We start from the raw sequence: 24,734 nt of genomic DNA, 5'->3' as shown, positions 1-24,734 counted from the left end.
TGAGCTTCTCAACAAACAACAGCTCCAAGTCCTTCTCTGCTGGACTGATCTCAATCCATTCTCTGTCCAGCCTGTATTTGCACTTGGGATTGCCCCGACCCATGTGCAGGACCTTAAACTTGGCCTTGTTGAACTTCATGAGGTTCACATGGGCCCACCTCTCAAGCCTGTTGGAGTCCCTCTTGATGGCATCCCCTTCCCTCCAGCGTGTCGACCACACCTCACAGCTTGGTGTTGCCAGCAAACTTGCTGAGGTTGCACTCAATGACACTGTCCATGTCACCAACAAAGATGTTAAACAGCACTGGTCCCGATACTGATACCTGAGGAACGCCACTCACCTCCATCACACAGGGTTGCTAAAGAAGTATGGAGGTTTAAAATTACATACTTCAGTGAGAGCAGTGGTTTTTGGGTTGTTTCTTTGAAGATGTGACAAAGGGTATGTAGTACCTCTCCACTCTTGCAAGCAGTCCATGGGCTTGCCAAGTGGTAGGCTGTCTTCTACAGAGTGCAACTACAACTCTGCCACCAGACACCTTGCATGATTGCTCTATCTGTGTGATGGTTCCAGGGAAAGCTGCCCTCAGGACACACATTCTCAACTGCAGATTCATGTTACAGGATCACCCCCACTTCACACGCACTTCACATGCTGGCACATTTATGCCATAGGACAACTCTGTTCTGTGACCAAACAAGGAGGTCATCAGGATTTCACCAACCTGTAGTGGCTGTTCAGATAAGCTGTTTCTCTCCTACTGCATTCACAATTTTGATAGGCAGTGTGAGTTGGCTTAGTGCACAGAAAACAGTGGTCAATAGGGAAGGAGAAGACGTAATACAGAAAACCTTTCTGTTGTGTGACTCCAGATTGTAGATGTGTCAGAAGTGGATTTGTTCAACTCGTGGCAGGTCGGATTCCCAGATCACAGAAGCCACTAAAAATTCCCACTGTGTCTTTGTTGGGAAACCTAATAGAATCAAAGACAAAAATAAGTGGAAATGTGGGAGAATAAGCTCATAGTTCTTGCAGATGGACTTGCTCTGACTACAGAAGGTCAGTGTATGGAGAAGGAAGGTGAGTTGAGAAATGCTTCACTGACTTTAAACTACCATCTTTCCTATAGAAAAGAGATTGCACTTGCATCAACAGATATTTAAACCTTTTCAGCTAGAGAGGAAAATACTTATTCAGGACAAAACTTTTGTTAATATAACTACCTCAAAACAATTGAGACTTTGCCAGCAGATTAAGCCATAAATAATTTACCCAGAGAATATGAAATCAACAAGCTTTGGAACTGTGGGAACTGCAACTGTTGAATAAATCATTTGTGAATATAATTTAACTAAGGACAATTATAATATCAAAAAATTATAGAAAGATCAGTATGTTACAGATAAACACAGATCAGTCTCTGAGCTGATAGCAGTAACATGGCTTCCCCTGAAGTCCATGTACTTCAGACACTTTGGGCCAGTGAAGTAGAACAAGCACTTGGTGAGTTTAATCTCCCTTTTGGACTCACATTGCAAGACCTACACCATTAACTGCATTAGAGTTATTTAGTGGAGTAGCCCATTTCTGTCTGATGTGAAAGCTACTTTCCAGCTAATGGGAAAAACAAAACAGTTTTCTCATAGGAGATAGAGGCCATGTGCACGGAGGACATACGATAGCTGATAGTCCTGCTTAAGGGAGTCCGTATTTGTTCTGACAGAATATCTTTGCCAGCCCAGGATTGCTCTGGAGACACATTTCTTCAGAGATTGTCTCTGTAACTCTGCCCATCCTTTGCATGCTGCCTCATACCTTGTACTGTTTTTACATTTGGTTTTAGGGAAAGGCTAGAATTACAGAAGAGATAACCACCCAGCTGGGTGATGGCACTGCCATTGCTCTCAGCAAGGCTTCCTCTTACCTTGACCCCATGCCATTGTCTGACCTTGAACTGACCCAGCGTGAGTGCGAAAGGATCAAATCATGTTGTGATTTTCGGTAACCACCACCATTAAAATATTGCTGAGCTTTCGCTTAACAACAGTAGGTGGTTGTTTTTAATCTTCCCCTCCAAGAGAAAATCAAAAAAGAAAATAGAAAACTCTGAGGTTTTTTGACATTGTTATTCAAATTTCATTCCCTTCAAGGCTCTCCCAGGCAGTCTATCTTAGTTCAGTAGGGTACTGACATCTTTTGCCTTCTCTCCTGGTCTTGCTGACAAACAGAAAGAAGCAAATTTGGAAACATCATCTCAGCTGTAAGATGGTTTCTCATTTCATTTCTTAGCCTCCTGGGGTTTTGGAAGGGTATCCCACCTCCAGACAGCTCATAAAGTCATTTGTGACAGAGGATGTCCCAGTTACTATATAGGAATGTTGAAAGCATTTTATTTTCTCCCCTTTGATTTTTATTGGTTGAGCTCCCAGTCTTTTGTGAGTAATTATACCATTTGCTTTATGTATGCTTTTATAATGACTAATACAAAAATATATGTACAAGCAAATGGAAGCGTGTTACTGAGTGATTAACAACGAACAATTAGGATTAATTAAGGCAATTATTTTAATAAATAAGAATTAGTAAAATATATCCATAAACAAAGCTATGGCACATATTAAGCACGGCTGATGCAGGCTAAAGAAGTAGAATTGTGACAACTGGGAAAAGGCAAGGAGGAGACAGAGATGATTAAAGAAAAATACTTGTGTACATAAAAAATTTAATTAGACATGGGACTGCTATATCACTTGCAAGGATATTTCATCTATTACCACTAGAAATGGGATTCATACAGTCATCCATGTCTAATGATGTCCTTAAACTTCAATTTCTTTCACAATGAGACAAAGTTAGAAAGGTATAAAACTGACGTAAGAAACAACACATAAATTCATTCTCTTCCATCACTTTTTAGTAACTCAATTCTGAAAGCTGGTCATAGCATCAAGATGAAAATCTGTTCTGGAGATTCAGAGCTAGGAATTAAATATTCAGTAGTCTAACCAAGATTTGCACCAACATCACTGAAATCAGAAGATAATACCATATCCCTTTTAAGGTTTCTGCACCTATTCATGACATTCTTTAATATTCAAATTTTTTACTGATTTTGGATGAGTTGAAGCACCTGTCTTGTACTATTTTATAGTCCCTCAGATTCCCCCAACTTCCACATCATCACTGAAAAAGACAGTGGATGGAGTTGCCACACTGAAGGGTGGTTCTGTTCCTGTGGCACAACAAGTGAGAGTTTTCCACAGCCTAATCTGTCCAATTAAATGGATATGGTCTATTACTGGGCAACATTAACCTTTGGCACAATCAGATCAACAGAAAGATGCCAGTACAGCTGTAAAGTTAGAGAAGTAAACCTCAAGATTTGGTATGCTAGACCAGTGCCAATAGCTTTTCTATCTACAACAAAGTGTTTCAGTAGATAGGGGTGCTCAAATTAGAATCAAATGTCAGTAAATTGCTGCTAGAAGGTTTATAACAAGAGTGGTAAGAAAGTATAAAGAAACACTGAGAGTGGTGTTACAGATAATGAAAGCAGGAATTTTGGGAAGACATTGCAGTATCAATAATATGGTCTGTCCAGTCACATATTATTCAGTAAATAGTGTTTATTCTGGGGTAAAATACAGTTAGTTCTTTTTTGATTAGATGTATTAGAAGTATAAAACTGTCAGTCCCACAGTCACAGTCTCCCCTCCTGCAGGAGAGGCCAGCTGCTGACTCAGCACTTGTTTGTTGTTGGGAAGAACTTCAAGTCTCGACCAAGCCTCATAAAACAACTTTGCTCCAGTAAATCATACTGCCTTTTTGTAGATGTTGAAGGTCAACAGAATGACAGGAGTACACACACAGTTAAGAAACCAAAGCCCCCAGCAGAGACTTTCTCAAGTCTAAGTATTGTTCTACTTGAGTTCTTTGTCTGCTCTTTTGGCCGTGATTAAGCAACAAGTTTAAGCACATGGTTAAGGACTTTCCTGAACTGGTGCCTAAATTTGCAATTATGCATCTGAGGTTTTGGTTATTAACAAGATCTTTTCCAGTCTGTAATCAAGAGTGTGTCAAGGAGGGTAAAGGACTGAGAAAGACAGAGACCAGAATCATGCATCCCATTGTCCCAAGCCCAAGCTGGATGCCTCCAGATATTTTACTAACTGGAAAACTACGTGCTTTGAAGGCTAAAGTAATTCATTATATTAAAGATTAAAAGTAAAGCTTTAGAAAAAAATGTTTCAGTTCATTCTCAGGAAACAAAAAAAGCACAAAATCCTTTTTTTTTAGCACAGAGAAACAGCAAATTGATATTTATCTCCCTCTTGGGAGAGATGGAATTGAAAGCATTTTTATTCATAAATATCTGGCTTGTTTCTCTCCAAAAGCTTCCTGAGAATCCAGAGAGGAAGGGGATCTCTCATAACTACTTCGGCAAGTCCAGGTAGCACAGTTCACTTACAGCTTACAGCCGTTGATATTTACGTGGACAAATACACACAGTGTTGTCAGGCTCTTTTCCTTGCTGCTGCTGGAACACAGCCCTTCCAGTCTGTTTTTGAGCATGTTATGACCATTTGATTGAGCCATCATTTTATCATATGCCACTGGCTTTTGTAACCAGGCTCTTGCCTCACTTTCATGCTGCTAATAAGTCGCAGTGCTACTCTACCGTGTGCAGTTTTGGCGGGAAGAGAAGGTTTAAAGGAAAGAAGGAGATCTTGAGCTTTGCTGTTTAGAGTCAGCTCTGCATTATATTTCACTGTGTAAGCAAACATATGAACAGTTTTCTGTTAAGGTTTTCAGGCAGAGTAGTTCAACAGGCAATTTCCTGTACTAAGTAGTGTTATAATTAGGATTGCCACTGGAATGAAACACTGTGTGCCCATATTATTGTATTATTACAACATGTTAGCATTTAATTGTTACATCTGAGAGACTTATACACACCCACATTTTGAGTGGGTAACTTCTCACACACTGCTTTTTATATTGTGGCTTTAAATTCCCTTTATTATTCCTCAATAAATGTGTTTATATTCACATGTGTATTGGTAGAGGACCACGGATAGTAAATCATTACAGACCTTGTGGTTATTTGTTATCTGTACAAAGGCATATACACATATACCAGCATCTTGGTTCAAGTGAAGCGGGAATGACAAGAGAAAATGTTTGGATCTGGTGATCAAGGGACACCTGTGAATCTCTCAAATCCAGCTGTGCCAACCCAAGAATCCTCCTGAGTTTTGTTCATAAATGTAAATCAGCTGAGCCTGTCCAAAGAGCCACACCAGGTTTATGGAATCAGACTTTTCTGTTTCCGCCCTGGTGAAAAGACACTTTTGACATCAGTGGCAGCATTCTTGGGCACTTTATTATTCATGCTTTACATGATTGGTCTTTAGGCTTGCAGTGTAACAAGGGGACGCTGGAAAGAATAAAAGTAATAATAGACTGCAAGCTACAGGAATGACATGTGTCTTAGGAGCTGTTTGTCTGCATATCATTTCTGGTTATAGGCAAGAGCCACTCAAGTTCATTAAGAGCGAACGGAAGTCCTTCAGCCCCAGATTCCTGTCATTTCATTTGAAGAGGAGGCCTCTGGCGTGTAACCAGATATCTTCCGGGTTTTAAGGCTTGCTGATCTTTGCCTTTAGACTTCTGGACAGTATTAATTTACATAGGCCTGAAAACAAGCGTGGCGCTATCCGTCTTCTTGAGTTACATGCAAGGAACACCAATAAACTTCCTGATGTAACTAATAAAGGAAATTGGGAAGGAAGGAACAGTCTATCCATTATCAATAGGATAAAAGTTGCAGGAATCAGGCAAATTAAAGTATGCAAACCAAGTAGTTAAATACTAAGAGTTGAGGTTCAAAAGGAAACTCTGAGCTCCTTCTCATTTCAACATACTGAGCATAAATCCATTTACAAACTGGCAGCAGAAGAGAAGGACAGAGACAGGGAGAGTAATGGCAAGAGAAAGCACACTTTGGAAAGAAAAAAGAAAGGGATGATTTATTCCTAGGTGGGAGAGATGGAGATCTGCTACTTTGCATGAGATGTGGAAAAAAAACAGCTCTTTTTGTGAGCTACACTTCTTGGGCCATTTGTTTACATCATTGTTTTAGTGCAAGCCGATGCCACTCCTATTTTGCTCTGATCGCCAAATAAATGAAAATTCAAAAGTAATTGTATGTAGCTTTTATTAACTTGAGTGAGAACAGTTCCTCCATATTTCGGTGCTGAATCTGACTCAGGGAATCTAAGAAACTGGGACATCATGGAAGAAGACAAAACCATACTCTTCTGGGGATTTGCTTTGACTGATTCCCCATCACCACCCTCTCGTTAATGTTTCTTTTACCAGTGGCTAAATCTGCTCTGTTTCCAAAGATAACATACCACATCTCAAGCACATTAATACGTTTCTGCCTTGGGTCTAAGTTTTCCTCAAAAATATTTTTGTTATCCTTCCTCAACATATTTCTGCTTGTTTCCTAATCAGGGATAATAGTAACAGTAATCATGATGTTGATGATGATGATGATGATAATAATAATAATAATAATAGCCTAATGGGTAAATGAGTTCTCTTTTCACATTCAGATTTCACATCAATCCACAATAAAGAGAGAGAGGGGAAAAAAAATCCAGGAGAGCAAAAGCACATGTTTTGCCTGAAAGACAGTCCTGCAGCATACTTCCATGAGGTCATGGGTCAGAAAAAAACAGGAACAAAAACCCTAAAAATGTGACACACCCTTACTCAAGCCTTCTTTAAGAGCATGCCTAAGACTGAGCACACTATTAAGTCCTTTTTTGGCAGACAGGCTGAGCAGAGGGATTTCCTTTGCCGATGAACTACTTACGATTTGTTCTTTTCAGCAGTAGGAGTCAGAATCGAGAAAGTTGTTTATTATTCAACCATCTCTTCCAAAGCAAGGAAAACACTGTTTATAAGAAACTTCAAAAGCCTCTGTCACAGATATCAAGTCTATATACTATATGCCTTTGCCAAGTCAAATTAGGTTATTTTACTTGATATTAAGTTTGACAAGCAAAGAGCCTGTGAAAACCAGAATCCCAACTGGGTGTGCCTCCCACAACTCACTCAATTTTTTAGTGCTAAAATTCCTACAGTAGCCCTATTCTTCACTCTCAGCTTATATTTCCGTCTGTATTTATCTTGTCTGGAAATTTACCTCATTGTGTCCTAGACATCTTCTAATATTCAGATTCTTCAAGAATGTGAACAACACAAGTAGACTTTGTTTTGGCTAGCAAACCGGTCTTACCACATGTGGATGTCTCTGTGGGCTTTGGTTTCTATTTACCTCAATAGATTATAAATTCTATTATCATGCTAATTTGCAGGTCCACTGAGTGTATCAGACTTGTGGGCTCCTCAGTCCTATAAAAATACACTTCTGCTACATCGTTTCCTGGTGGGGACAATGACAAGTCAATTTGTGTATTAACAGCCATAAATAATTAAGAAAAATATTAATAGCACATTGCATGTTTAAAAAGCAGGACAATCTCTTTGAGGACAGAATGAGCATGAAAGATGCCTACCATCTGCCTACCCAGGAAGAGCTTTCACTAACTTGCTTTGACTGCATATTGAAAACAGAATAAGGCCTTTGAGACCTGCAATGGTCCAAATTTCAGTGAACTATTCAAGCAGAAATCATATTTGCACTTTACTGAATAAACATACTTTAATTACAGAATGACACTTCCCTGAATATTCAGTGGTTTGCATATAACCTTTGCAAAATATTCAACATATAATACAGGTACCAACAAAGGATAATAATTTATGTTTTTTAAAAGGAATTTTTTAAAAAATGGTTGCTTTCTTCTTGGACATAATATCCCATAAATATACATGAAAATGTTTGTACTTCCTTTCTTCTATAGTACCCAGTCCCATCTCTTACCAAAACTGTTTGTAGCCTAGTTAAAATAAAGGTCTAGTTTAGTCTGACTTTGGTGTATATTTAGCATAGGCACATAGACATAGATGTTAACAAGTGTTGGGGATGCTGCTCAGCAAGGACCACCCCTCCCTGGACCAATTCTCTGCTATCCAGCCTCCTGACACCAGCATCTTTTAGCACATCAAAATTGTTAGAGTACTCTCAAAATTTTTAGAGCACATCAAAAGTATTTAGAAGAAGCCCTGAGCAGCTCCCTGGCTATCCATAGAGAACACCCCTTCTCTAGCATGCTAAGGAGGCACTTTTCCAGCCTCCTGCCTCTCAGTTAACATTAGACCATGGTCTCTCCGGCACAGCACAATATGGCATGGCCCAAGCTGAAACTTGCACTCTGGTGGTGCCTCCAGGAAGAAGAATTAGAAATCTCAACATCATGAAAGGGTCACAATCATCAACAAAGCTCCAGTCACTCCAATATTTTTAAATGAGACCCCAAGTATAGCTTGTCTGGTGATGGGAAAAGCATTTCTAGAAAAATAAGAAATGGGTCCGTTGTTGGGAAAGAACCACCAGTCAAAGCTTTTCTAAAACTCTGTTCAGTAAAGAACTTCACGTCAACCAAAAGCAACGTAGAAAGAATAAGATGGGACAATTCATACTCTACTCTTTAACTTCACATCAGCTTTGCCTACTCCTTGCCTTAGTAATGGTTTTTGAAAGATTAGCTTGATGATTTTACAAGTTCTTAATGTTCCTGTATCTGTCAGCTTCCTGACCGGAAGGGCTCACTCCTCATCATTACCAGCAAGCAAAATCAGGAGGATTATAAGTATTATTAAAGATCAGAATGTTGGCCTAAATGTTTCCAAAAGTCAGACACTGTTGTGTATTTCCCCATCATCTTGGGAGCCCACTGAACAGACATCTCCATCGCTATATTTCAGTGTTTGTACTTCTGATTTACATGGCAACTAAAACGGAAGCAGCATTTAAATATATTCTTCAACAGATTAAAATATGCATCTGCATTAAAATGTTTCAGAATCATTCAATTAAGAAAGAATATTTCTCCCTTCTCTGTTAATTGTCTCAGGCTCTAGGAAGAATTGCTGGCATGACATGATTCCCATATTCTCAGAGGCAGGCAGTGAGAAAAGGGGCTGTATATGAAGGTGACATCCACCTGATCTTTGCAACCCCTTTTCTAGTTGCAGCCCAGCAGAGCCATTTCCACAAGACCGGGATGAAGCAGCCCGTAGGAGCCTTAACTTACCCCAACTATCAGTGGCTGACAGTGGGCTGAAAGGAGCACTGCGGTGGTGTGTGGGTGTCTTTTTGCGCCCACTGTGCAACCACTGTGACTCAGTGTTGTTGGAGGGCACCCCTTAATAGGGCAATCCTGCCACTGCCTTACAGGCAAATTGCACCAGACTGGCACTGAGTGTCTGTATCACATCACAAAACCCAAAATAAGAGATCTTTCCTTGCCACAAGGAGGAAAGGAAGGAGAAACACTCTAATAGAAATCTTGTGCAAGAGTCTGCAGTTTTATAACCAAGCAGTAGGTCAGTGTGTGTAAATTTAACTGTCACAGTCACATACAATTTAATCCACATAAAAAGTCTGAGAATGCCACTTTATTGACTACTCAGTAAATGCAGTGTGCATTGCAGGAGAGAGTCTTGTCTTACATCCTGGGGATAATGTCACTGGTTTGGGATTCATGAATGAGGTCTGTACAGGAAGAGGGGATTATGCCAGCAATGCGAGAATTCACCACAAGGAATATTTACAAGCTATAAATCCAGTTGTTAATTTCAGGTTATCAAAACCAATCACTCTATCTCAGTTCTCAAAAACATCTGATCATCATCATCATCGTCATCACACAAGTGATCAGCCGCTGCAGAACAAACACGCAGTGAAGCTGAATTTCCTTAACTGTATTGTGCTCGTTTCCTTCACTAAACATTGAATTGCAACCTCAATTAACAAGACATTTCTTGCTTAGGCAAGATTGGGGGTGGGAGGGGGAGAGGTCTTCAAGATGGCCATGGAAATATATGCACAGCTTGCAGGAAGCAGAAATGTGTTTGTAATTTGCAACAGGAGGAAAAATAAAAGGCTGAAAAGAAAGATTGATTCCAGTTTTCAGACTATTAAATCAATGTCAACTTATCAAATCCTTGTATTTCCTGGAATGAGAACAAAGGTAACATAAATGAATATGTTTCCAGATTTGTGATCTGTTTACAGTTATATTGTGCACCTATTAGCAGTATGACTATTCAACCACAATTAGAAAGACTACTATAATTTTTTTTAATTTCATGTGTAAATTTTGCACTTAGAAAAGTGATAAACAAAAATCAATCTCTACAGGAGCTGTTCAGACAAGTACACTTCAGACTTTACTACCAACAGCTGTACTGAAATACTTCTACAACCACAGTATATAAGTTGCCAGCTGTTCTAACCTTACACACCATACAGCTCATATGGTGCCTTGCAACCTTGTTCCATAGTACCATCTGCCAGGCATCAATTCTGAGCCTGTCTTTTATGTTACATTTATACATCTGTTTTATGATGGTACAATTCCATTATCTTCAAATGGAGCCACTATCCGTTTACCCAGATATGACAACACAGAATAACCTAGAGCCCTATGATGGAGAAAGACCCATCAGATTGCAAGGACTAGTGCTTCTCCTACATCACAAATTTGCAAGCCATTCCAACACAGGACATCTGCAGTTTGGGTTTCAACATGTCCTGTCTTAAGTTGAGGCAGAGATGGCAAGTCTGATCTTTTTTTGCTTTCTTCTCATTCAGTCTTATTTTCTAATTCTGTACTAATCAGCTTTTATCATCTCAAGTGATGGGATCTTTATGCATCCTTGGGGATAATAATCTACAGTGCTCTTGAGCTGTCACTTTGATGAGAGATTGACTGGGTTGAATAAACAGGTCAATCCTAACATAAAGATTATCATTGAAAATCAGCTGTCAGAGGCCCTACTTAATTTATTCTGACCTCATATCACGAAAAGCAACATGAATCCTTCTTGAAATACCAGGATAGTTCTGGCGAAACTCCAGCAATGACAAAGACATTTTGATCAATGGCTGTGTATATTCCTTTTACAATGAAATTAGGCGTGGTATGTCTTCGCCAAAATCCAACAAATCATTGGGTGCTGTTTATTCTTCTCAATCTCTTCTCTGTGGAACAGGATCCAGCAGATTGGATTCAGAGTGCTGCAGTGCTGGTGAAAGAGATTCCACTGGATTTCACACAAAAATCTTCACTGCCGCTTTTCCCACTGTTCTATGCGCCTCGTGTTTTTCTTCCCTTGTGATGTTTGACAAAAAGGTCTCATAAAACACAAGAGTAAAATGAAATCTCCATATCTCTCAAGCTCTGCATTTTGATACCATCTTTCACTTTCAAAAAGCCCATGATCTGTAGGAAAATGGATGCATTTGCCTTTTTTTTTTTTTCCCAGAACTAAAGAGATTTCCTGATCCTATTTGAAATTTATAATGAATTATGAAAAAAAAACCCTATAATCTGAATTATTTCACTTCTGGCTATGAATGTTTCATTCATATCTGCTTGTGGTTGGAGATTTGCAAATGAGGGTCAAATTCATGAAAGATATCAGTAGAGTTGTGTCTTCCATATCAAATTAATACAACCAGGAAAGAGTGTTAGATTATTTTGTCAGAGCATTAAACACATGAATACTTTTATGGTCTTTGATAAAGAAACTTTCTTCATGTACCCCTAATGGGAATGTTTCAGTAGGACATTGCCAACAGGAATGTTTGTCTGGAGGAATGTGAGAGAAAGAGATCTAGTGCATACATCTCTCTTACTTTTTCCAGTTTCATGATGCTACAACACAATATATTAAATTATTATATTACCTTAAGGAGAAAAAGTCATCTTATGACTGAAGTACTAGAAGTCTAGTGGGCTATGCAGCAGCAACTAAACCAAAACATATTAGGAAACCTAAAGAATGGGATAGACAATGCTACTGAACACTCCAAAAGTTACAGGCACCTCTGGAATTGTTCTGGCCTAAAAGTCTAGAAAGGAAACACATTCAGAGAAACTACAAAGTTTCTTAGTTACTTAGTTAGAGAAAATATTATTAAGAGATGTAAGAAAGTTTACTAAAACACTCACTAATCTGTCTGACCAAACTGATGCCTCCATTCCTCACAGTGGACCAGAAAAACCTCAGACAGTATATGAGTGCAACACCATTAGAAGAGAGACCTTGGACAGCTTTTAAGCTTTTGCCCTCAGTCATATGTTGTGATGGATGTTTATCTAGATGGCAAGAACATCAGATTTAAGTGAGTAAGACCTGAGAATCAAACCAGAGAGTGGACAGATGTAAACATGCTGTGTCCTGAATACAGAAGTCAGCCTCTAACCATCTGGCAGTGGATGAACCTTTCTGTGGAAGATTTCTCTGTGTCTGCCTCTACTGCTGAGTTACTCTGACTTTCCTCTGAAGCAGACTGAATTGCCACGATTACGGAATAGTTAGAGTCTCTATGGACTGCTATTGTTTCTACAAAATCATGAAGTACGTACCATGTTAGACAACAGCGGTGCCTTTGTGTTTGAAGAGACACACAAAGGACAGTGATGGGTGGCTGCAAGGAAAGGAAGTCGGGAGGACAAGTTCCACAGCCTGCTGATAAAGGGATTTCTTGGGAAGTGATGATTCAGAGTTCGTAAGAATTGCCCTAATTGTGTAGTGATGCCCATCTGGCCTGTCTCCCTCCACACCTGTGCACAGCGAGTGAGACAGGAAGAGACAGTTATACCACGGGATCGGTGTCTGCCTGCCTGTGACTGCTCCACTGCATGCTTCTCCAAATGGTCTTCTGAGAAGGTACCAGCCATTCGAGACAGAAGCAGGTCAACAGGTGATGTCTCTGTTTTTTGTATGCTTTATAGCTGGTACTGCTGGGATTTAGAAGATTCTCATGACCTGAAGGCTGAAGACAACCATTGAGTGTCTGAAAATGAAACTAAATTATACAGGAATCAGGGCTATAGATCCTTCATCTGGCTGGCTTGCACCTGGTACATCACACCAAACAGAAGATGTACTGGAAGGACCTCCAGCTGTCCCTGCTCTCTGGTCTGTCTCCAGCACGATTTGCTTAGGTTGCATCCCTGATGGTTAGACAGAAGAAAGAAAAGCACAGGATTATGTGAAGTTAGACAGCCCGTGGGGGTGGAGGGGGAAGGGAAATGAAAGAATATTTAAAATAAACAAATATACATCCCAGGAAAAGCTCTTCCCAAGAATCTGTAGAGAACTGCCTGTAATCAGCTAATCAGCATAATTGTTTCTAATTAGGCTCCAGAGGCACATCACAAACATTGCTAGCTTTGCAGAGAATTGGGTAGGGGTCTGGGGAGTGCAAAGAGGAAAAAACTTCCAGTGCTGTATTAATGACAATCATAACTCTCTGCACAGCCAGGGAGGCTTCTGCTCTAATTAGAACCATTCTTGCTGAAATGGGAGGCGACATGATTTGTGAAAAAGACACCCTCAGCATGTAATTTTCTATGTAACAAATCTAGAAAGATGGATGCTCTTTGATCTCGATTCTCCTGTTATTGCTGTTCACACTGGGAAGGGCGCTTTAATGAAACAATCTCAAGGTAATTTACCGCCTTTGAAGTCCTGAAATGTGCTGCCAACAAAATTTCTGGTTTAGTGGAGGCTGCTGCAGCAGTCACTCAGGGTTGCTTAATGGAGCACCAAAACTGGAACATCAAGACATCAAAGGTGAAGGTGCCATGTGATTAATAAACTAAGCTATTCATTTGTTTCTGCCTCAGAGGCAATCTGACAATTTATTGTCACTAGCTAATTTACACTTTGTGAGTACTTGCTCTTGCTAGTTATGCTGCCTATAGAACAAGATAAGTGATGTTTACATGAAGGGGGGAGGAGAATAGACCCTTTTTAAATCTGGGGGAAGGGGGGAAAGGAAAGGCATTTTCCAAAACAACTGTGGAAGAAACCCAGACTGTGGAATTTTAGAGAGGGGAAGATGGACTGAGGGGGGAACCATTTCTGCATTATTCCCTCCCCTCCCCCTGCCACCTTTGACCATCTCCTTGTTTACATGCTGTTGCCAGGAAGCAAATCCCAATTAAAAGTGGATTACAACACAATGAAACAGCTTTATTATGAGGGAAGAGTTACACCAATCCATTTCAACTTAATTTGATGGCTAATCCAAGGGTTTCAGTGATACTGGGCTAGAGAAGGTAGGTCTTGCAAGTCTCTGCTGACATCTGGGGTGGCAGCCAATCTGGCCTTTGAGGAGATGGTTGTACCCATCAGCTCCTCTCTTCAGCAGTTAAAGCTATGCTGTTCATTACCTATTGGAAATGCCCAGCTACCCAGTCCAGCAGGACCACATTGTCATGAGAAAACCTTCAGTGAAATGAAACAGCCCAAAAAAGGGGGGAAAAGATGCTTTCACAGAGAAAGTAAAAGTCTAGTTGAGGTAATGTAGGCTGATAACTTTTGTGATTGTCATTTCTTCTGCGTCCTCTACTACCCTACTAATGAAGCCCAGCTCCCTTTCTAAACTGAAAGCAATGGACTTGTAGACTCATCTCATGCAATACTAAGTGGAAACAAAATATTTGTCTAAGAATTCTGGGTGTGTAATTGGGATGTGGAGTCTGATAATGCTGCCTGCAATAAGGAGGAGTTTGGGGGAACATGAAATGGGAAGGCCTGAAGAGCAGGGAGCCATAGAGTCAGTACCTCCCAGATTAGATCTGCAGCTGAACTCTCACTCGCTGTTCCTGAAAGATGCCCTCTCCACAGGTATGCCACTGCAGAGGGATGGCAACTGACTGCCAATCTCCCTTGCTCTAGGGCAAAGGAGCAAGGGGCATCCTGTGGAAGGCACTCAGCCTCCTTATCTAGCCTCAGACATTAGAGCCTTCCAAAACCTCAGGCTATGGGGAGGTCATACACAAGGAACTTGGTCTGATGTATGTAAAATGGCTAATGAATTGTATTAATTGACACTTTTATAAAATTTATATTCAACTCTGGGGTTTCAGTCCTCTCCCAAGAATTGGAATGGCCAAATCCAAATTCATTTTGATTTTTCAAAAGTAAGATGGAATTCTCAGGTCAAAAAAGCCCAGGTTCTGACTAAAGGACATGTCTGATCATGTTGGGTTTTTTGGGTTTTTTTGAGCCAGTGTTCGATCTTCTCCTGTGACACAAGCACACATCTGCCTACATCCCCATAGCAGCTGTTTTCAGAAAGAGACCATGTGGTGTTTGTATAGTGTACGGACTGCACAGTGGTGTGTCCACAGGGGTATTGCCTAAGGCTTGCACACAGGTCAGGCTGATATCCCACAGTCCTTGAACACATACCAGAACGCTCGAAAAACTTACACCTTGGCTTGCTCCAGCAGCACGAAAGACAAGGCATCCGAGGATATCCTACCACACCCAGGTCTGGAGCATAGAGGAGCCAGACAAACTGGTTACACAGGCATGGTTAGGTGGTCTTGAATTCATAGCAAAAAATAATGTGCCAAACCAGTTTATAGGAAGATCTCCATGTGCCAGGCGAGGATGTCACAACTACTAGCCGTATTAACCACATTATGTGTGGGCACAAAATATTTATAGTCAACCTTTTCATGAACTGATTATAAACTTGGTTCACAGTGGAAATGTAGGCAGGGCCTTTTGGGCTATTTTTGGTCCTTAGAATGAGGCTAGAGATATGAGAACTGCCTCTTTGATAGCACATTGCCTTTCAGTGCTGGGTAGAAGGGAGAAGTTCAGAGGTATGTAAAACTAAGGAACAATAATTTAAAAATACACTAGGGAACTGCTATCAAACCTGTGAAAGGTATTGTTTCAAGAGCTGTTGAAGCTGGAGGCAATAACTTGGTTCTTGTTTATGAACCCCTGACAATGTGCCTTCTCTAAACGTCACTGTGCAAAGAACCAAATGAACCACAAGCTCCTGCAAGGCAGAAAAGAGGGATTGTACTTTTTTTTTTTTCTTTTTTGAAGAGGGAAAAGAAGTCTCATCTCTTTGCTCTATGGGGGTTAGCATGTAGCATCCTGGCTCCTGTCACTGAGAAGCATGATAAGACTTCAAAGAGTACAGTGCAGGGCAGATATAGGCAGGCAACAAGAACTGGGGCTAGTAAGAAGCTTGTAAAAAACAAAAAACAAAACAACCCCCCAAACAGAAAAGAAACCCTAGTGAGCCACCCAGATCATATATGATACAATCATTGTCCTTCTTAAATAGCCCTTTTTTATTAGTAGGTTTAGAGGACCCCAGACAGCAGCAAAATATTATCTGAGGTCCATAGCCATGGGCATAGAGCAAGAAAAGTGAATTTGAAGACCTAGCTACATCTGGAGTTTATCAGCTCTTTTCCTGGCTAGTATTACAGTAAACAATTATCTGTAGATCAGGAGACAGCAGGGACTTTAAAGACCCAAATTACAGAGAAAGGGAGAGAGAGAAGGAGAATACAAGAGATAAAAAGGAGTCTATGCATCTTATCGTACTAATGAAATCAACCTGACAATCATGGCAGGCTGCAAGGGTATTACACTGTCTGGTATTAAATAAGCAGTTACAGCACAGACTCCTGTGTCAAACAGCAAATAGACACGAAAGAAAAGAAGAATGTACCGCTAGGTCAAGGCAAGTGATTTATAAGGAGTAGTTAGACAGCTGGGCAGTTTTAAAACCTCCTCAAGTGTGCTGTCAGGATAACAACATATTCAAATGTTTCGATTAGCATTTCAAGGGACTGGGAATGTTCTGCAACACAGAAAACCTCAGTGAGCCCTAAAATGCAATTAATGAGGAAATAACAATTGCCTGCAGCTGTTGTTCTGTTTATGTGCTGAGGAACAATCACCTGTTGCAAAGGCAGGAATAATCCAGCCTGTTCTACGGACAAATTTGACTAATTTCCACTGTTTCAAGCAGTGATGCCTTGCTCTCCTTAAACCCTATCATCTTGCTGCAAACGGCAGCTCTTCTAGCAAGTGGAAGTAGCGTGAACAACATCTGGTCCCAAAAGGCTGTTTTCCAAAATTATGGGAGGTAAGATTGCTGTGTTCCTCAGTGGACCAGGTGCAGTTATAAATGTTAAGACCTGCTGTATTTTTATAAGGGCCTGATGGATACATTACTACCTCAGAAATTTCCTCTTTTTTTCTTTTAATCTATGTACTTTCTGTGTCTTTCAAATGAAGACAACAGCCAAATAATTCTACAACTGGAAAAAGATAAGGTCAAATGGGCTTTGGGACAGGGACTGAAATACTGAAATACTTTGTATAGTAATCCTTCTGAGGCACAATGGGAGAATGGTGAACTTGGTATTGTTTCTGATAAATACAGCTTCACAAAGTCACTTACCACCACTGTATAATTTGGGTAAGGACACTGATTTTTTTGAACATTGAAGCATGCCACTGATCTGGAGAAAAGGAAAATATGAGGCATGGCCATAAATATTTATCCATTTCTGAAAAAGAGAGATTTTGCTCTGAATTGATTCCCAGAACTTATGCTTTGTTTTGTTTTCAACTCTAGACAAGTCTAATTAACAATAAAATTACTGGAAGCAGCCATTTTAAGCAACTTGTGCAGAACATTAATAGTAAGCAAATTCTTGGACATTTTTTGCTGCTCTGAGGAACTAAAAGACAACCAGACACCTCCTCCACACTGCTCTTAACAGTTCCCAGAGTGTGCATACATCAAGAAAGAAGTATGTTTCTGGACTAGAACATGATGTTGGATATTTTGTTTTGGCTATTGACCCTTCTGGTGGCTCTGACACTGTGATGAGACTGAGCCTGGTTCCTGTGGCCAGAAGCAGAGCCAGGAAACATGTTCAAGATCTGTTTTTCTCCTGGTCTGATTTGTGGCTAAAGGGCCCCCTAACAATCCTGCTCTGAAGCAAAAGAAATGGATCTGAGGGCTTCCATCAAGAAACATTTTCAGGCAACTTTTGGTCAAAGATCAGAAATGTAGGCCAGCCAATTCTGAACAAGGAGCTAAAGAAAAAAAAAAAAAATCAGGAACTTTTCACAGGCAACAGAAAAAGAGACAAAAAGGGTGGGGAATCAACATTCATTTATTATGTAACAGTGTATTAATCCAGTTCTTCTAGATTGCACATAGCTGGCAGGATCTCCAAAGCTCAGGTCCAAGTTCTGGGACTCAAAAAATGTTGACAGGAGATCCTTGTGTTCACAGCCAGATCTCCTCCAGTAAAACAGAGTTGCCCATGGCTCATCTGCCTGCTCCTGAGACAGAGCCACAACCATTTGCCCTGTATGATAAATGCACCTGGAGAAAGCCTTCCCGCCACAATGGCATCCTGATATAAACTGTTCTCTGTGGCCCACCATGGGATTAAGGCAGTCAAATGTGGTCAGTTTCTGTGTTACAGACAAAAAAAATAGAAAAAAATTTTCAAACATTTTGTGATGAAAAATTCTACTTCTTTCCCATCAGTGTATTTGACAGCAAAATCAGTGTCTTGTCAGGGTCAAGCAGAGCTGTGAAAAGTCTCATGTAAAAAGCTGCACCTAAGAATATGAAGTGAATCTCTAAGGTTTGCCTGAGATGGAGTCAAAAATCAACAAAATGTAAGGGGTCTTATGAATTGGAGTGGGAGGGAGGCAGGCAGGCCACAATTTTTTGCTGCAGGCATGAAGGCACTGTAACAACTTTCCTGGCTAATAAATGCTGTAATCCTATAATTGGCAGTTACATATTTGTATATGTGAGACCAAATACAGTTTAAAAAAAAAATCAAGTCAAACCAGGAAAAGCAAAGACAGTTAATTACTTGTTCATGTGGAAGAGCAAGAAAGGATACCTTCATGGGTACACTCTCCCCCAGATTGGGGACTGGATAACCACTTAGGAAGCAGAACAATCCAGCACAAATTGTTAGCCAAATGTTCATTTTGAATTTTGAAAAGTTCAGTTAAATCCAAGTTATTTTTTCCTCCCATCTATGTTTCTGGACTAAGATACATCACTCTGAAGTGAGGTGGTTCTTGATGCCCTTGGGAAGACAACAAAGGCTGACGTGCTCCCCACCATGCCAGTTTGAAGTGCAATCTCCACATCAAGTCAGGGCAGTGCCCAGAGGTGTCCCTTGGGGTTAGGACAATTTTCTGGAGATGCTCAAGCCTGTTTGGCCCATCATGCTGACAAATCCCAGGCCAGCTGGGCTACTTTGAGCAGCTCTGCCTGTACTTTTCCACTGATCCTCTGCCTGGATGTGTAGTTCTGATTTTGTTTGTGTCATGGGAAGACGTCATCTTGATCTCTCTAATAGGTTTTCAAACAGTAACATTTTGTTTGAAGGGAAAGGGAAGGAAAAAAAGCAAGTGACAACACTAAATTGGCATTACTCAAGATGTTTACATTTGCACTTGAAGATTAGCAGCATGATGTATTTCAGTGCCCACTCCCTTGAATAAAAGCTTTTTTTTAAGTTATACTATTGCTAGAACCTACTGTTTAAAAATAAATAACAACACACTAAGGTTTCTTAATGGACCCAAATTATCTAAAGGACAAAGGGCTAGATTATCTCATTTATACTTCTGGCTAACTGTATAAGTCAGAATAGTTTAAAGGACAGTGGAGGAAAAATTTGTCTTTTGCTGGGGGGCTTTCATCTGGGTTAAGAGTGATGGAATACGTAATAATTCTCCTCCCTACATGGTGAACAAGGGAAAGCAAGGGGACACATATGTGATACACATGACAGCACTGGGCATGGCAGTGACACAGGAAAGGAGAAAGTGGGTGGAATGGAGAATCCTAGAATACATTTGCTTTGGAACAGGTTTGTTTTGATAGGACTGGCCCCAATTGCTTGGTCAAACGTGCTGGGCTAGCTTCTCGTTATAAATCAAGAGGAGTGTAAGCTCATTCATTCTATTGGAACTGTGTCTATTTACAGCAGTTGAGGACTGTATCCAATGTTGTGATGTTGTAAGACCATAAGACAGATATGTCACGAAGTTCATTTTCTAGACTTGTTTTTTAAGTGCTGAATTTAATAGAAGTCATAAATGCTGATAAATGGTTCATAAACAAGGGCTGTTTTGTCCTACGTGGCAGACAGTTAAAAGTAATTTTGTACATTAGACAACACTTGATGAAGTTATTTACTCAGCAAGTCAGGTCTCTAGAAGCAAAGTTTCTACTGTAAATATTCTCTTTTCTCTCTTTTCCTCTCCATACAATAATGGTTTACATATCTCTCTCTTTTTTTCCCGAGGCAGTTGCCAGTGAATTTTTTTCAGATTTCCCAGGCAGATACATTATCTTGTGATACAGCCCATGGCTGTGAATATCACATCTTACTGTTTGACATGATGCCTCTCTAAGAAGATGCACCACCCTGAGGGGCCAAGGGTGTGGTGAAGTGACTGTACTTCCTCAGTAATCATACTTAGAAATATCTATATAGTATCCTCTACAAAGTGCCTGCTAACCACAAGCTAGATGAAGGGCAGTCTAACTCTTCCTTGTCACTCAGTTCTTCACTGTTCTGCAGAGGAATAAAAGGGGAAGATGGACAGAGCCATGTCAACACATCCAGCAACAAAAACATAGCATCTATCATTGGTCCTTTCTGTTAGTAAAAGTCCACCCAATTGGTTACAAAGCCCACAAAAGCTTTTTTTTCCCTTTTTTCCATTGATTACAGCTAAGTTTGGATTGTTCCTCTGAAGTGGACTTCTCCTTGGAGCAATTCAGGGCTGATCAGCCATCTTTATATGTAAAAAGCATGGTAGAGCTGGAGGTGCTCTTATTTGAATGAGATAGAAGACCAAGGTTTGACTACTTATGGTCATTAAAAGTCCCATGATAGTTTTCTCAAGATTAAAAATAGCAGCCCTGGAGGAGGAGGGTTTGACAATTTCATCTGAAGTAAATTGCATTCTTCCTGCCATGGTCCCCCTTGCAGCTTCTGTTGGGTATGGTTCCGCTGTTCTTCCATTTCTGGAACATGGTCATACGTTGCTAAATAGCAAAGATGTTGCACCCCAGAGGTGATTGTATTCCAGCAAAAAGTAAAGCAATCCCTTTGTATTGCCTGCATACACGAACAAATGTTAGTTACAACTATTCCAAATCAACATCAAGAGATTCTGCAGAAGCAGAATATAGTCCTTGATCCATAGAGTACCATGGAAAGCATGATGTAAATATATCTCAAAGCCAGGTTGTAAAATGCTCAGATATTTGTGGCAAACCAGAGGAATTCTCTGAAGCAGAATGAAATATAATTTCAGCACTCTGAAGGGATGGATGGACAGACAGACAGACAGATAGATACCTCGTACTCTGTTGATGGGAAGGTTTCCCCAACCTACTGTCATCTTACAGAATCACTCCAGAGAACCAGTGGGTAGGTAGGTGGAGGGAAAATTTTTCATTGTTTGGAAAATGTGGGTTACAGCATACCAAAACAGAGGAGAGATGAAAAAGAAGAGGGGAATTCACATCAATAAAGGATGGGAATTGTTTTAACCTTCCTTAAGCAGTTTGCAGAACTGAAACTCTGTTTGGTCAGAATGATAGGGCGGGGGGTGGCTGCTCAAAGTAAAAGCTTCTTTCTTTTAAAGAAAATTAGTCCTTGGCTATAACTCTGACTCATACGAAGCCAAATACAACAACCTTGAGCAGTTACCCCTTACTGTGTGGTAATAGGAATATGGGGCCCCCAGACTGAACCGAAATGAGGGAGGGATGAATCAAGGGGGACAGAGCCAGCTTTTCCCTCAGCTTTTGAGGGGTGCAGGGATGAAGAAGAGCAGATCAGGAGAAATTCCCTCCCTTTTTTACAATCAGATACTATATCAAAGCTTTAATACACAGCCAAAGGGATCCTTTTTAGGGCTAATGATGGTCAAATCTCAACATGTTTTCAGTGTCAGTTCAACTTGAAAGAGTCCTGCCAAAAGTCAGATACTTCAAACATAAGAAAAACTGCCATATTCCTTCAGGTCTCCCATCCTCCCCTTTACTAGATTTTTTTTCTCCAAACACCAAATCTGAGAGCCCTGACCTCAAAAAACACCTCACTCTAGGTAAGGTTCTTCTCATGCCAACTGGATTCAAAACTCAACCCTCCCCAACCCTCAAGGAAACTTTCAGCTTGTATATTCCAGTTTCATTTATTTTAGAGGTTACTTGCACTGCTGCTAAATCTTAGGGGAGTTCTGTGCATTATTTACTTATCTCTTTGATCCATTGTTCCCAAGTCAGTAATTCTATTTCTTTCTGTTTTCAGCCTAAATTGTTTTACATCCCTTATTTTCTTAGTCATTTATTTTGGTTTTGTTTTTCCTCTTTGGTCATTGGAGGCGGGGGGAACTTCAAATTTAAAATGTATAATTATTTGGGTTTAGTAACATTAGGGAAAATGAGGAATGAAAGAGGTTTTGTATATTTAAAGTTTTCTTTCTCTGTGTTATAAATTGGTTTTTGTACCCTGAGGCCAGTTGCCTAAATCACAAGGGCTAACGCTCCCAATGCCAAAAAAAGGCTGGTGCGAGGCGAAGCACAGTTAAATGGTCAGAAAAACAATAATAATTTCCCTGGGTTTTTAGTTGCCAGCAGGTGAAAACCTCTCCTTTACATCTCATTTGAACTGCAGAAGCTCGTCAGCTAATGCTAAATGAACAGTCAGCTAAATTGCTGACATCAAACACTAAAGAAGGAAATTTGGCCAAGTCATTTGTTCCTTTTGCATCTTTATCTTCAGTCTGACATGGTTTTAACCTTTGGTCCTAATCCCCGTGTCAGGTTCAGCGTTAATCTCAAAAAGTAAAAGTATCAGTGCTGAGTTATTTTAAGAAAGGAATAAAATCTCTGATCTCTAAAAGTAATGGTGGCAAGATGCAGGGAAGAGGTTTCCCTGGAAAACCTCTTGAAGGACGGCAGGAACCGAGGAGGGGACCTGGGTGTGCATCAAGCTTTAAGGCGCCTTCTAACATTTCTTGAAGAACTCCAGCAGGCTTGGAAAGCTTTGGAGAGTTGCTTCTTGTTTATTTATTCCTTTATCTGAAGGCAGAAAACACTGTTCTCACACTTCAGAGGTTCTGAAGGTAGAAAAATACTCTTGGGCCAAATTCATCTCATCTAAATTTAGACACTCAAATCAGGAGCCCAGTTGGTTCTGGCTTCCCTTTATAGTCAAGGGAGAGACAAAGATACCTCCAGAGGGAATTTATGCGTGTTGATATTCTGCCATTCATCTCTTTAATCCTTTTTTCTTACTTTGTCTGAGTCTAAACTGCCCAGCCATTTCCTTGGATTTCTTGACATCTTTTTGTCCATCACATGTGACCAGTCATCTGGCACCGAAAGTGAAATCCCACCATGATCCACTGGTGTGCAAAGCGAATACTCTGTTAGCCCAGGAAACTTATTGCCACAAGGTCTTGCTGAGGCCAGAAGCTTAGCAGGATTCAAAAAGGTATTAGATATATGTATCAGTAACAAGAATAGCCAGGTATAATAATCGAGATTAAAAAAATAAATAAGACTTTTGAGAGAGCTATAAACCTACATTCTTCAGGGCTTATGTGAACTCCTGACTAATGAGGGTTTGGAGTAAATTTTGACCAGTGGAAAATCTCTGGGATTTATGTTTTAACTCACTTAGGCACTTTTGAAATCCCACCCCCTGGGCCTGCTGGACTTCTGATTGATCCAGGATGACATTTCCTGTAAGCATATGTTCCTAATCATCAAACAATGCACAAATTTGTTAAAAAAAAAATGTTCCTGGATAATTCGGGGGGAAAAAAAAAACCCAAACAAAAACAAACAAAAAAAAACCCCAAACAAGAAAAGAAAACTTTTCCCAATAAATAGTCACAAATAATTTGCTCAGCAGGGTTCCCTTCCTCAGTTCATATGCTTTGCATCGCCTGCCCCCAATGCCTTTCTGCCTGCATAAAGAAAACCCTTGGCCCTTTGTCTACCCATACTAACAGTTCACATTTTTTTCAATTGGAATCAAAAACATCATAAATGCTTTGGAGGCTGGAGTGAAGGTGATGGGTGTACCTGGAAGAATTTCCATTCTATAGAATATAGAATTCAAAGCTAATTATGTTACAGGAAACTTTAACTATATTTCTTCAAACCTCCAATTAGGAGTATGGTCTAGTTCTGAATGCAGTTTGTTATATATGCTTTTAATGACTGTTGTACTCCGAGGAAGTGCAAAGCTTAGTTCTTAATATCTGTCATTTGGGAAGAAACCTTGGAGCACAGATACTCATCAGGGCATCGTGGTCATTCTCTAATTCTTGATGGCAATGAAGGTGGGTCCCTTCAAACATTTGTTTTCAATGCAACATGGATAGTAGAGAACCAGGGCCTTCCAGCAGGCAGCCAGATAGGCAGAAAGGTAGGTACTAAACTCAGCCAGGATTAAAGGATGCAGAGGCTATAAAAAGAAGGTTATGCCAAAGAACTAAGCAGTACATGTACTTAGAGCACACAAAATCTCTCCTCACCTAGTGTAAATAGATGAGGTAATCATAAGTTAGAAAGGCAGAAGTCTCAGAAGTCTGAGCAGTCCTTTGTTCAGTTTCTCCTCTGTGCTTGGAAAGATCATAGTGCAACGCACCTTATATAAAGGTCACACTATTA

This window comes from Strix aluco, chromosome 13, assembly GCF_031877795.1.
Source record: "Strix aluco isolate bStrAlu1 chromosome 13, bStrAlu1.hap1, whole genome shotgun sequence".
Classification (NCBI taxonomy): Eukaryota; Metazoa; Chordata; class Aves; order Strigiformes; family Strigidae; genus Strix; species Strix aluco.
Note: the sequence above shows the minus strand (reverse complement) of the source record.